The sequence below is a fragment of the Metopolophium dirhodum genome, chromosome 5 (assembly GCF_019925205.1).
Source record: "Metopolophium dirhodum isolate CAU chromosome 5, ASM1992520v1, whole genome shotgun sequence".
Classification (NCBI taxonomy): domain Eukaryota; kingdom Metazoa; phylum Arthropoda; class Insecta; order Hemiptera; family Aphididae; genus Metopolophium; species Metopolophium dirhodum.
The window spans coordinates 25,539,396-25,553,190 of NC_083564.1; the positions used below are offsets into that span (position 1 = coordinate 25,539,396).

A 13,795-nucleotide genomic window follows, 5' to 3' on the forward strand; every position below is an offset into this window, starting at 1 on the left:
TTGCACTTATAGCAAGTGGATTGTCTACCAGGGTGGCCGAGTTGCACATACTGCAGCGAGTTACACCCGAAAGGAGTTGAACAATCACAATTTTTTTTAAGATTTGTCATTTTTTACGGGCAACGAAGTGCGCGGGATCAGCTAGAATAATATAAATATAAATATGTATATATTATATAATATAATACGATGTACGATAATTGTATACATCGGAGTATACAATTACGAATGTTTTAATATAATTTCAATGATGTTACAGGTATAATATAATATTGTGTTGTTTCGGTATATAGAGACGTCCTAGTTCAGTTATAATAGTAGGTACATAACTAAAATTATTATAAATCATAGGGTATTCCGGGATTTTGAGATCCGATCTCGCGGTTGCGACGAGTCCATCTAAATTATGATATATATCGTATAAATATAGGTAAGTACATCGCCGCCGCCGCCGCCGCCCAAGAAAAGTGGGTCTCGACGCGATGACGTAACAATACTCACCTCCACTATACCCGAACGAATGTATATTATACAGTGATGCAGTCGTATATATACATATACATTATAATATACACGCATAAACATTATTGTAATGTAGTGGGAGTTGACTGCGGACACGCCGCTCGCATACGGCCGTCGACCAGACCGATTCGTGTGTTCCTGCGTTTTGTTGTGTTCTTTTTTTTTTTGAATGAGCAGCGTTCAGTGTGACGCGAACCGCGGCCTGGCCATCACCGTCTGATGTTATATTATAGTCATCGATGACTCCGTAGTCTTGTTCGTCTCGACCGGGACACGCGGCCGAGATCGGCGTACGACGACGGTATATCATAATAATATTATACTATATACTTATACGACTCGTCTCCAGTGCTAATTCATATTAATGTTTTATAATTATATTCGTTTATCGTAATCGTAAAAATTACATTCACCACCACCGGAGTTCTCGCGAGAGTGAGTGCTATATATATACACGATACATCGCGTGTATCCATATACATGCGTTTGAATGTGTTAGCGGCAACGATCGCGATCTGTCTGAGATGATCGTACGAATGAAATCTCAGTGAGTCCATGTTTTGTATTCACTTATTTAAGTATAATAAATAATAATAAATAGGTATACCGACCAAGTTATTATATAGTTGTTTTTTTTGCATACGGTCGAAGTGATAAAATACCTATATATTATAATTGTATCGCTATTAGGTATATACAGTTCGAGCCACACGCGGCTCTGCGCGTTAAAGTCTCTTCGCATAAAACTATTTGGTACCTACTTGAATAATATATAATCCGTGCAATTCGATATAGTATTATACATTTATGTATACAAATACGAGATACCACACGCGCGTCTTACAATGATATTATTATTACGTGAGTATACGGAAATAGGAACGACGAATCGTTTAATACCGCCTACACGCGATAGTGCTGGTAAATGGTAATACGATATTATAATAATAATCATGATTATTTTCTTCAGACCGAACGTCGCCGGTAGGTAAACTTTTCAAGTCATACGCTCATATACCACGTTGAGTTAGGGTCGAATACGAGTGCTACAGAGCTTGAGCTAGTCACGAAAAATTATTATGATAATATACGAAATACACACACACACACACACACACACACACACACACACACACAATAAACATACATAATTTATATATACATTATACTCATATCTATAAAAAAAGACGCTTATACATTATTGTAATTAAAAAAAAAATTCTCAGTACATACAAATTTATCGCGAGTATTTGTCATAAGTAAATTACATATTTAGTATAATAACGTTCTCGATCATAATATACATTTGAATTTAAAATAGGTATATACCATTAGAATAATATGATAATATATATTATATTCATGTATATCTATGAAGTGTATTAGTGTGTATAATATATATGTATAATAAATTAATATGTATCTTCTACTTATAAAAAACATATATTATATATATTATCTAATACCTATATATAGTAATATCATTATAATTTATAACGCATCAGTACTTTTATACCTTCGAATTTTTTAATTAATACTGTATAAGGGTTCTTCGTAAAAGAAAAACGTGTTTTATTATCAAAAAGAGATAATTAACTAATTATACATAATGTATGAAATGGAGTTTTACTAATAAAGAAGAGCTAATGAGTTATATCATATAAATATATTATAATATGAAAACAAGACAAAAAACATTAGATATCAATATATTATTGCATATATTATTATTACACATTTTATTTAAATTTAAAATTCAATCAAGTACGCTTAAACTATAATAATAATATCGTCTATTGCATTTAAATCGTAATGTTTGTATACGTAATGCTATATATACAATAGGTTCTATAATATAGTGTATTCAACTGTACGTAACGTTACCTTGACGAATGTAATCACAAACGCATAAGTACTAAACCTAGAAACGCATTGCACACCATAATATTTTACAATGCTGAATGTTGATTATTTGCCTATATCGGCACTTATTATATTATTATTTAAGATGGACGAGAAACATTATCTTAATCGTCCACATATTAAATTATGATTTTTAATTTTCCGAATTTATTCAATACATAACTAATCAATATATCATTGGTAACACGCATAATATTTCAACCGATAAAATATATTATGTAAATATATAGGTAAACGCTCTCGGTTAAATGCGTCATGATATAAACTGTTTATAATGTTTGTGTGTTACCTACCTAATTTATTATTAAATGTTACCAGTTGTGCAATTTATACACGTTGTTTTACGTTAATAATATTGTATACAATTATGTTAACACATATTTTAAGTATAGACACTATATTTAATAGTCATACGAATAAATCAAACTATGCCTATACAAACAATTTTTATTATTATTTAACCAATGAAATAAATTGATTGTTTTACTAGCTTCTGTAAAAATATAATTGTATTCTTAAAAATGATGTACCTATGAACAGAAATAAATTGAAATCCACGTCATCAGAATTTTTTTAGGACAAAATATATTGCCATTTTATCACTTCCTTTTATGAATAAGTGTTCTAGTAATTCGTTTTTTTTTTTTGCCTTTGTTTTACAGCTTTTATCAAACAACAAATAATTATTTTATAGATGTTATTAATTGCTTAATATTATCAAATTGAATTTATGTATAATTACCAAGGATTTACGAAATTCCCAAAATTAGGAGAAAAGTTGCAATCGTGGTGGATCTTCTTCAACGATCTGACAGAGTTGCTGAAAAAGAGAACTATATCTCGAGTATGGTAATTGCCCAGTAGCAACTTCTACTAATGTGATACTTAAGGACCAAACATCTGAACTAACATCATAACCAGCTCTTCGACGTGGATCAATGTTTTCCGGCTAAAATTAAATAGAACTACACCACAAACTATTTTTAAATAAATACTTCCAACGAAACATATAGCTTCATAAGAGTTGATGAGATATCTACTGCTTATTGGTATATGAATCCTATGCTGCCCTGAGATACCAAAGTCACAGAGTTTTATATTTCCTCGAGAATCCAATAGAACGTTGCTGGACGTGATTCCCAAATAATTTTTACGGTAATTCAATGGTTTTACACTCTGAAATATAGTATATAAGGCTTTTTAACATCAATATAATCAATTTCCAATAAAATTATATATAAAGTGTAACTATTATGTTACATGCCAGATTTTTTAATGAATGGATCAACATAATGGAATTTCAAAGGTTCAAATAAATTTAAAGAAAAGCGGGTAAGTGGATGTCACTCTGCTGTACAGTAGTTAACAAGTGGGTCAATGTATAAAGGATATAAATGTATAAATATCAATAAAATTTTGTTCGTTGGGTAAAAAAGCGTGACAATTAAATGCAAGGCTCCCGATATATTGTTACAATAGCAGTTGAAAAATATTAAAAGTACATAGGCACAATTTTTTATTTTAAACATTTAAAGTTAGAATTTCGACAAAATTTATCAAATTTAAAATTTAAAGTTCAACTTTTATAGCTTAGGATTAAAAATTTAAAACAAGGTTCCACGTAAATAGGTAAATAATATATAAATTACTTTATTCACAATAATATCATCAAATATACGTGGTAATATCATAGGGCTGACTGACTATTTGAACACTGTATATTATTTAGTTATAACAAATCCAAATGCGAAATTACCACTATGCCACAGTTAAATTTACAAATTTGAAGCAATTTAGGTATTTATAAAGGTTATTATATAAAGTTAAAACTTTGATTAGCTATAACTTCGAATCTCACTTCGTGCACCAAATTCTGATTCCACCAACATTTTTATCACCCACAAAATGACTAAGTCCCCCCAAAAAAATACCAAAAAAAAGAGGAGGTTATTAGCGGTTATTAGAGTTTTGGCTAAGAGGTAAAAAAGATGTTAGAATTTAAGATCCAAATAAAATATTAATTTCTAGTGAAATAGTCAATCTTAGATCTTTTGTGCCGTCAGATATTTGTAGGCTACCTAGAGTATTAGATGATTGAGAAAACTGGAAAGCAACCGAGTTATAGTCATTTTCCCATTTATACAATTTTAAATTGTGTGCAATACCTTGAAGCACTTCGTTGGTTGTGAAATTACTTGAATTAGTACATACCTATTTGTAATAATCTTTTCGATCCCTATATTGATACCTATATTTTAGTCCCGAAGCACCAACTAGATTCACGTTCCTCTCGAACAAAATATTGTTGAAGAAAATCGAAGCATTGTTACTGCCCCAAACGGTGATGACAGACACAAAAAAAAAAAAAAACACCCACACACATCATTGTCAAATCAGTACATTCATCGCTCCGCTCAGAATCTAAAATTGCGTACCTATAGTAATTTACAAAGTCTTGAATTTTAGAAAAAATTATTTAATTTGATTGATAAAAGGAACATATTTTTTGATTCTTGTTATATTTTCCACGGTATTGTAGTGTGATTTATATTACTTGTTTACTCATAGTCCCATACTACCTTGACAGTTTCACATTTTATGTATTACAAATCTTCATGAATAATATGATTCTTTGAGAAAGGTAGTAAACCTAAGTACAATATAGACCGATTTCTGACCTTGTACAGAGTTATAATGTTATACCATCGAATGACAAGTTTTTTTTTAAAAATGAATAGACATCTTATATTATATTGTGTAGGTAATAATGTAATATAACTCACCAAAATATTTGTATCCATAAATATATATCTATTTTATGTGACTATATATAAAATATTTGATTTAACAACGAAATATAATAAAATATTTATCTATATTAAAGTTTGATATAAATTATAATATCATTAAAATAGTTGATATAATAATACATTTATCGTCAATAATTTTAAATAAAAAGATAAATCAAATATAAAATGTAAGTAAAATATTTATGCCCCAAAAGCATAGATTTTATAATAATAATAATTGTATAAAAACATATTTTGTTTTTAATCATAGTATTGATTTTCGTTATGATTTAATATTATATATTAATAAATAAAAATAGGATTGCCTCTACAGTAGAAGTTATTAGTCATATATTTGTGTAATTGATTTCTTACAATTATTTCAAAACTAAAAATAATTCGTTTTACAAAAATATTACTACAGTTTAATACACTTGTAGTTTCAACTACTTTTATAATAAACATGATGTTTTACTTAAAAATAATCCAATATATTACTAATATAAAAGAAAAATTATAATCAGTAGTTTTATATTATTAATTACAAATTGAATAATGCACGAATAATCGTAGTTTTTGTATTTCATATGTACTTAAATACATCCATACGAATTTAAAAACACAAACTTCTCATCAAGTGCAGCTGTTTAAGTTTTATTTTTAAATTTATTTGTTTATTAAATGCTATTTTGTGTTATTGTACTTGTATGATATGTAAATATCAACACAGGTCACATAATAAAGAATTTTTTAGTCATCGTCTTGCGCTTACGTTTCAACTTGCGTGTGAATTCCAGATGAGTGATTGTCCGGAGTTTAATAGTGACGTGTCTCACGTTCGTCGTCCGCCTTGTGTTATTTGCCGAAAAAATAAGTGAAATAAGTATTATATTAAAATATATAATTAGGTTTACTTAAATGAAAAAAAAAATTTATTTTATGTTTATATTTTATTTTTTAAATGTAAGTTATATGTTGTAATAATAATATGTTATACTTAATGCATACAATATAACTCGTCATACTTTTAAATATTTTATTTGAACAGATCAAAGATCTTCACAAAGATCTAAGAAAATTTAAAATGTTTTTGTTATTTAATTTATAATATTACGACTATAAAACTAATATTAAAAAAAAAATTATTTCTAACTTTAATGGTCGAAAAAAGCATTAATATTTATGCGCATTCCTATAAGTACTATTCCTATTCCCTATTGAAATATTACTCAGAAGCTTTAGGTAAGTACTATCGTCGCAACCTTTGGGAATAATAGAGACGTTCTCGTGATGAGTGTTAAAACGAACCTATAAATTCATTATATGTGTGAATACTTGCTGTTCGCGAATATATTATATATTATATAGACTTGTGGACTAAATAAAAATGTCTTGAATGCTTCGCATAATATATAATAACTTAATGCCCGAACTATTAAAAAAAAACCTACGTATAGTTACTAGAATTATAGTTGCAGATAGATGTTCAACGAAAAACAGTAAACCTACATCCATCGTAAATGTGAATGGATAAAACAGGATATAGCAATATAATATTATGTTAACCATTATTGAAATGCTGTTTTACGGTCTAAAAACAAATAAAGTCTAGTGGTACACAGTTTATATGTACTTACAGTGAAATTTCGCTATGCTACGAAGACGTCTCGTGGACAACAACAAAAAATGCGTATTATAAAGAAATTCGTTAAATAGAACGATAAAACAATATTATGGTATATGGTTCCCAAAAATATCTTGTTGAACAGAACATTTTGTTAAATAGAAATTCGGTGTATGGGAGTTTTCATGCGTAATAAAACGTATCATTTTCCCGAAGGTCTGTAGCGGCTGTTCTGTGCCTACTCCGATCGTCATCAACAGTATAATATACCTATAGCTATAACACGTCGAGTTTAATAAGTCAAGCCAATAATAAAGGTATATGATATTCCTGTGTATACCTAGGCATAAATAGTCAGGTTAGGTCGGCTGGTATGGGACGTACAAAATACTGTAGTACAGGTACATCCATATGATATTATTGTTGCATATTGCGACGAAGTTAGCTTATTGGCGACCAATAAATCGCAAACCATATTATGTATCATTTTTGCGCGTTGACCTGTTGCGAGCACATCGATATAATATATTACTATCGTGTTATTTTTTATGAACCGGAAAGAACCAATAGACGCGTATAGGCAGATACTCAGGTAGGTATAGTATAGGTAGGTACTCAAATATATCTTACGACTTCTCACGCGACTGCCTACTTGAAATACGCATAAATAATACTATAGTGTGCTCCAATAGCTGCTTCAGTACTTGAGACTCATTTCATAAACAATAAAAATTTGTTTTTATCCATCGAGCGCATCATACACATGAAAAAACAGACCATGTATGATTACTTTGATGTATGATGTACAATATAATACTCTGAATAAACCATTTACTCGTAAAACCATTAACGACCATATAATAATATATATACAATTTTGGTATGTTTCACACTCTTATATAGGCGTATATGCCATGCAGGTATATACAATCGTTCGCATCCATTAACTTGTAACAACACACAATGCTCAATGATTATCCTGTCAGAATAATACAATATAATATTTCAATAGCGTTGAATTGGTCCCGATTTACTTCTTCACGAAAAATCAAATATTACCCGATTGGTTTGATTAAAATCGATTCCCTTGCGTTCCAGATATTTTCGAATCTCTCTATTGATGAAAACCGCAACCATTATTCTTCTGGTCACATCGGTTAAATATGCGTATAACGTGGTCTACATACTCAAGTTTAACCGTTTTTGGATAGTCAATCAATAACGACATCAGGTACACTGCAGGTACTTAATTAGTTTCTAGTAAATATTCATCGTCTAATATAGGAATATTGTAATTCGTATGGAATATCCACGGATTACGTTATATCAAAATATTGCACTGCAAACAACAATATTGCATATGGTTTACTTCGATATTATGAATTCAAATCATTTACAAGAATACAGTCCGGTAAAACCATAATTCTGACAAAATATCCTATAGTTAATGCATAAAAAACATTTAAAATATAATATATTATGTCATCGTAAACGTGTTTATTTTGTGTAAAACGTTGGGACACAAATCAAAGTTATATTTGATAATTTTAAAGTATAGATATTATTTTAATATTTTTTAATCACGTGTTTTCAAAATATGATAGATAATAAGAATAATACAAATTTATACCGGTAATTATAATACATTTTTCTTGATTGACTTAATAATTGTAACAGCGACTTCACGCAAGTCAATAGCTTAAATTTCATTAGTCACTCATTACTCATTCGTCTATAATAATGAAATTTGAATATTTTCTAATCTTGACAAATCATAGGTTATACCTACCAATATAAAAAGAAAGTATAGTCGCATTATTAAACTGGCATATTATATTCGTAGACATCCTATTGCAATCATTACCTACCAATTAAAAACTATTTTTTATACAGTACCCGCAGTGATTATCTTAAGATTGGAAAAATAACAATTTTTTTTTTGCTTACTCAGATATATTTAGTATAAAAATAATATTGTGACAAATATTTAGCAACTACTTGATACCTATGTAACTATATTTAGTTTGGTTTTTTTTTACAGTATACAAATTACAGTATACTTACATTCCAAACGGTTCAACGCGACACCGCATGCGTGTAACGGCCATAGCTGTTATTTTACCGAAGCAAAAAATATCACCGACACCTCATAGCCACCAATTTTTATTTAGGTACTTTCCATTATTATTATTATTAATATATAATATTATAAACGTGCTGGCGAAGTGTCAAAATTCAACTTGTGTTTTGCTGTCACCGGAATTCAAAACAACATAATACCGTGTCCGTGGGTATATTGTGAAATACAATATTATTACGCACACATGGTGTATATTGCACATATAATATTATATTATTGTCTACGTGATTAAAATGACAAACGCGAAGAAGAATAGTAGGGATGACAATGATAACGTCGCCGACTATGTGAGAATGTGACGGGAAGAGGATGTTATTATATAGGCATGTATGCATAGATACCTAAACGTACAACGCGCTAGAATCGTAATTTTCGTATTATATGGGTACTGGTCACTACCTATATAACGTACTCACCTTATATTAACAGTTAGTCGCATGCTAAGACAATAATGAATTGGTCGCGTCATAAACATTTTAATTTCGGCAATATACAATAATATATTATATATATAAGTACCCATACCATTAAATAGTATATATATATATATATAGGTATAGCATATGTAGCGTATAGCGTATATACTCCTGCCTATATATTGTTTTTTTTAATCGCTCCTTTAAAACGTATAAATATAATATGTATTATAGACGGGCAATGATAATTGATAATGCAGCGTATAGTATTGGATTGGCGTGAATTAGTAACCACACACCGAATGTATTGTATTATGCACAATATGAGCAATATGACTCATAATATTATGTATATAGGTACTCTCTGTGACGATATAACATCCTTTTGCATAATTCCAACTGCAAGTACGCACACGGCACTCCCGGATGCGTGTACACGTCTTATTATACATTTACCTGTACGAATAAAACGCACAACGTCGTATTACATTATTATTATTCGTCCGTTTGCGAGCAAAAAGAAAAATATATAATATAAACATATATAATAGATGCGTATAACACGCATCAGTGTAGGTACACTATTACATCCGTCGTGTGCAGTAGTTAAATACGTGTGTGGTTCGATATTTTTTTCCATGTTTCTGGCGCCGACTGCAAGTCGTAAAACCGAAGACGAAGCGTTTGTTGTACAAAAGAATCGAACGCGTTTTGCAGTACTTTTCTATGCCAGACATATTATAACAATATAATAATAATACTCCGTCGTCCAGTGAAAATCGGTAGGAACGCCAAAGAAAGTATTATAATACAGAGGTCTCCGATCTCTCCGAAAGTCCGAACCTAGATATTATGAATGACAATTTGTTCTTTAAAAAATGTACGTCACAGGAGTACAAAAGATGTTCAGTTTTTAATCGTACCCCCCACTAGGTAACACTGTGGATTTATCGTCTGATTATAAAATATAATATTATAAAAATGTTGGTTTATAAAATATCGTTACAATGTTATACATACTGCTGCAGGGCGTGATGACAAAAATATATATAGTAATGTAAATGAAATGTAGAAAATAAAAGGTGTGTAGTAAAACACATTATTATTCATTCATTAGATCGAATAATTTATGATCATTTAATTTGATAATGCTATAATTAAACCCGTAGGTATTCTTGGTTTTATAAAAAAAATATTATAAATAGGTATGCAATATAATTTGAATATTATAATATCGTTGTTAATTCGTAATGCGTATAATACATCATAACAACACTCGTAAAATATATTTAAACAAATTCGAGCAGTTATTTTTGTGTTTGATAATTTTGAAAAAGTATTTCAAATTCAATAAAAGTTTAGAGAACATTTTGACATTTTGTATTGTGTGTAATACTACACAGTACGCGTTTTTTTTTTGGAATTTATAATGGTTAAAACAAGTAACAACAATAATCAATCATAATACCTATCATAATTTATAATACACTATAACTAATAACTATACCTAATATAAATTATAAATGTATTGTTTATAAAGTGAAATTGTAATTTGGCGCACTTGTATACATTTCGATTCTCAGCCGTATTGCATGCCAACTCTCTTGAAATGGGAATGTCTATAAATTTAAATGTCATAGTATATATAATTACATAGTAGTGTACAGGGCGATTCACAAATCATGCTACCACAATTTTTTCCTTTGATAATAAATGTATTCAAATTCTGACTCTTGGAATGTTTAAATATATAGTGCAACATTTTCAATAATTCAGATTTGTACACCATATAACAAGGGTTATGATCATAGGCCGCAAATATGAGAGGCTTTATCGGGCTAAGCTGCCAAAAAAATTCAACAGCCCCCCCCCAACATTTCATAAATATATGTTTTAAGCTTATTCAATATTATTATACTAGGGTTGTAGCTCACCCCCCCCCCCCCCGGATAAAAATCTCAAAGGCTATTTGCGCCTATAGCTTCTGATACAAACTTCTTTTTAATTGAAAACTTATTGTGTATCATAAGTTTATAAGTAGGTATATTATTCATAGTAATTGTAACTTAATTTCAATAAAGACGGCTGACATTGTTGTAAAGTTGGGATTACACATTTAACACGAGAGAGTTAAAAAATTTTGTTTTTGTATGAAAACCGTTAGTATAATCATATTCTTTCATTTATATAATTTTACATACTTAATAGTTTCTATATAGTTTGTTTTATAATTTTCTGTTACTTTATTTTATTACACAGAAAATTACCTGAGATACTGAAACAGACCGAACAGTTAATTGTATTTAATTATTCTATAAAGATATTTTTTAACATTCATTAATTTTCATGTATTTTTGACTTTTTTTGTACAATTTGATTGTGTAATCAATATTCTTACTTACTTTTGCTATATTACGTTTTTGGTACTTATAGAAATAATATTTTTATCCTAATCATATTATTATAATATCATAAAGACTAAAGATTCCCGAAGCAGCAATTTGACGAAATCATGATTTAATTTTAATTATTTAAATATTCGATAATTATTATTTAGGGCTAGGGGTGCCATCCGTCGGGTGGCCAATTTTATAAGTATTTAGGGATGACAGCATATAGTAATCCGTCCATCGCTACAACCATCGCGCATTGTCATTCGTCACTAAAGGGACTTGAAAATTTTTTCATCACTTCGAAATTTCATATAAAAATAAAGATTTCATTGTTAAAATATAATTTCGAAATTTAAATTATGGTAGAACAGTTGAATACCTATTGAATGGTATTTAACTGGGTCTTTAACTATAATTTTTTCTTACACGTTTTCAATTCGAATATCTATACTGAGTATGAGACCAATTTTCAAAAGCATAAAATCTTTCTTTTTTGCACTCATAGTAATAAAAAAATATCCTATACAGTCAGCACCTATAATGCGTCGTGTATTGTAGCACATGAAATCTCCTGTTGCAGCGGTGACCGTAGCGCAAATCTCTAAATCGCCAAATTACGTGACCAAAAATTGACATACCTACCTGTATAACACTATATTGTTATAATCATTCCACCGACGGGTTCTAAATAGTATCTATATTATAATGGGTACTATTAGAATTGAAAAAAAAAATCGAACGGTCGCCCTCGCACCAGCAACACCAACAACACTGCATATAAAAAATGGATACATCATATCAGCATTCGTTTAAGTGCACGTGTAACGGTTCGAGTAGGTAACTATTATATTATACATATACGTGGCGAATGCACATATCTACTGTAGTTTTATACCAGAAACACTAAAATTTGTCGGTCGGCTCGGCGCCACCATTTATATATTATAATGCCTATGTGCAGCAGTAAATATAACGATGATGTGAATAAAATTCAATTTTATGGCACCATATTAATATATATATATATATTAGATAGCTGTTGGTAAGTAATTGTCTCCCGAGTAGAATGCTCATAATAATATTAATGTATGTGGTGTAGTTTATTTTTTAATAAATAGAGTGAGGATATGCATTTGGAAATTTGTTGAATCTGATAATTCGTAGGTATGAGAAAAACTTTTTAGGAATGAAATAATTGGACAGTGAACATTATACAGGTATTATATATGAATCGGTAGGCTATAATATTAATATACAATATCGTGTTATGTTCGAGTATGGTCTCTGCCGTTTACAGTGGACTGATTGTGAGATATAATTGTCTGCCTTCTGCAGCACATAAATTTATATTATATTATAATTATAATATTATATTATATCGCACTTGTATTTTATCGGATAGGTACATATTTCGTTGAATTCGAAAAATCAACACTATAGTTTGGAAATTCTCACGTCTGACGTTAACCACCCATACGCATTGTACCGTGCGCGGTACCTGATATATATCTGATATATATATATATATATCAGATCAGAAAATCCCAAAAACTTTTCGCGGAGAAAATCGTCGCCTATTATTCGAAGCTTTTGCACGCCGACAAGTGTGTCGTTTTTCTTGTGTCCCGTGTGAAAATATCGTATACGGCTGCTCTGAGATTTTGGCGATTGCGGCGTGGAAAAGATTATTATCATGCGACGATTACAACAACTGTCAGACACAAAAATAAATTCGTACCATTTAGGTTTATGCATAACATGCACAGCAGTACTCCTCAAGCATGCTCATTGCATACAACCTCTACATTTATTCAAATTCTGAATAAAAAAAAAATTCGTATCACAACTCGGGACACCCTTAAATATCATAAGAAATCTAATGAATTTAAAATATGATCTATAACTTGTAGTCTACAAGTATCTAAACTTCAAAAATCGAAAAATTAGAATTTGAATGAATTCATAATTATTGAAATTATTGAAGAAAA

General features: G+C 29.7%; 1 protein-coding gene across 2 annotated transcripts in view; it reads left to right on the plus strand.

The window, feature by feature from the left end:
- Nucleotides 1-645: 645 nt before the first annotated feature.
- LOC132944138 (uncharacterized) overlaps nt 646-13,795 on the plus strand; it is a 28,913-nt gene continuing 15,763 nt past the window's right edge. Inside the window, exon 1 of one of the 2 annotated variants that reach the window (XM_061013325.1) lies at nt 646-1,069. The gene's annotated coding sequence lies outside the window, so the exon portion shown is untranslated. The remainder of the gene's footprint in view (nt 1,070-13,795) is intronic. The other variant, XM_061013324.1, reaches the window with a different exon arrangement.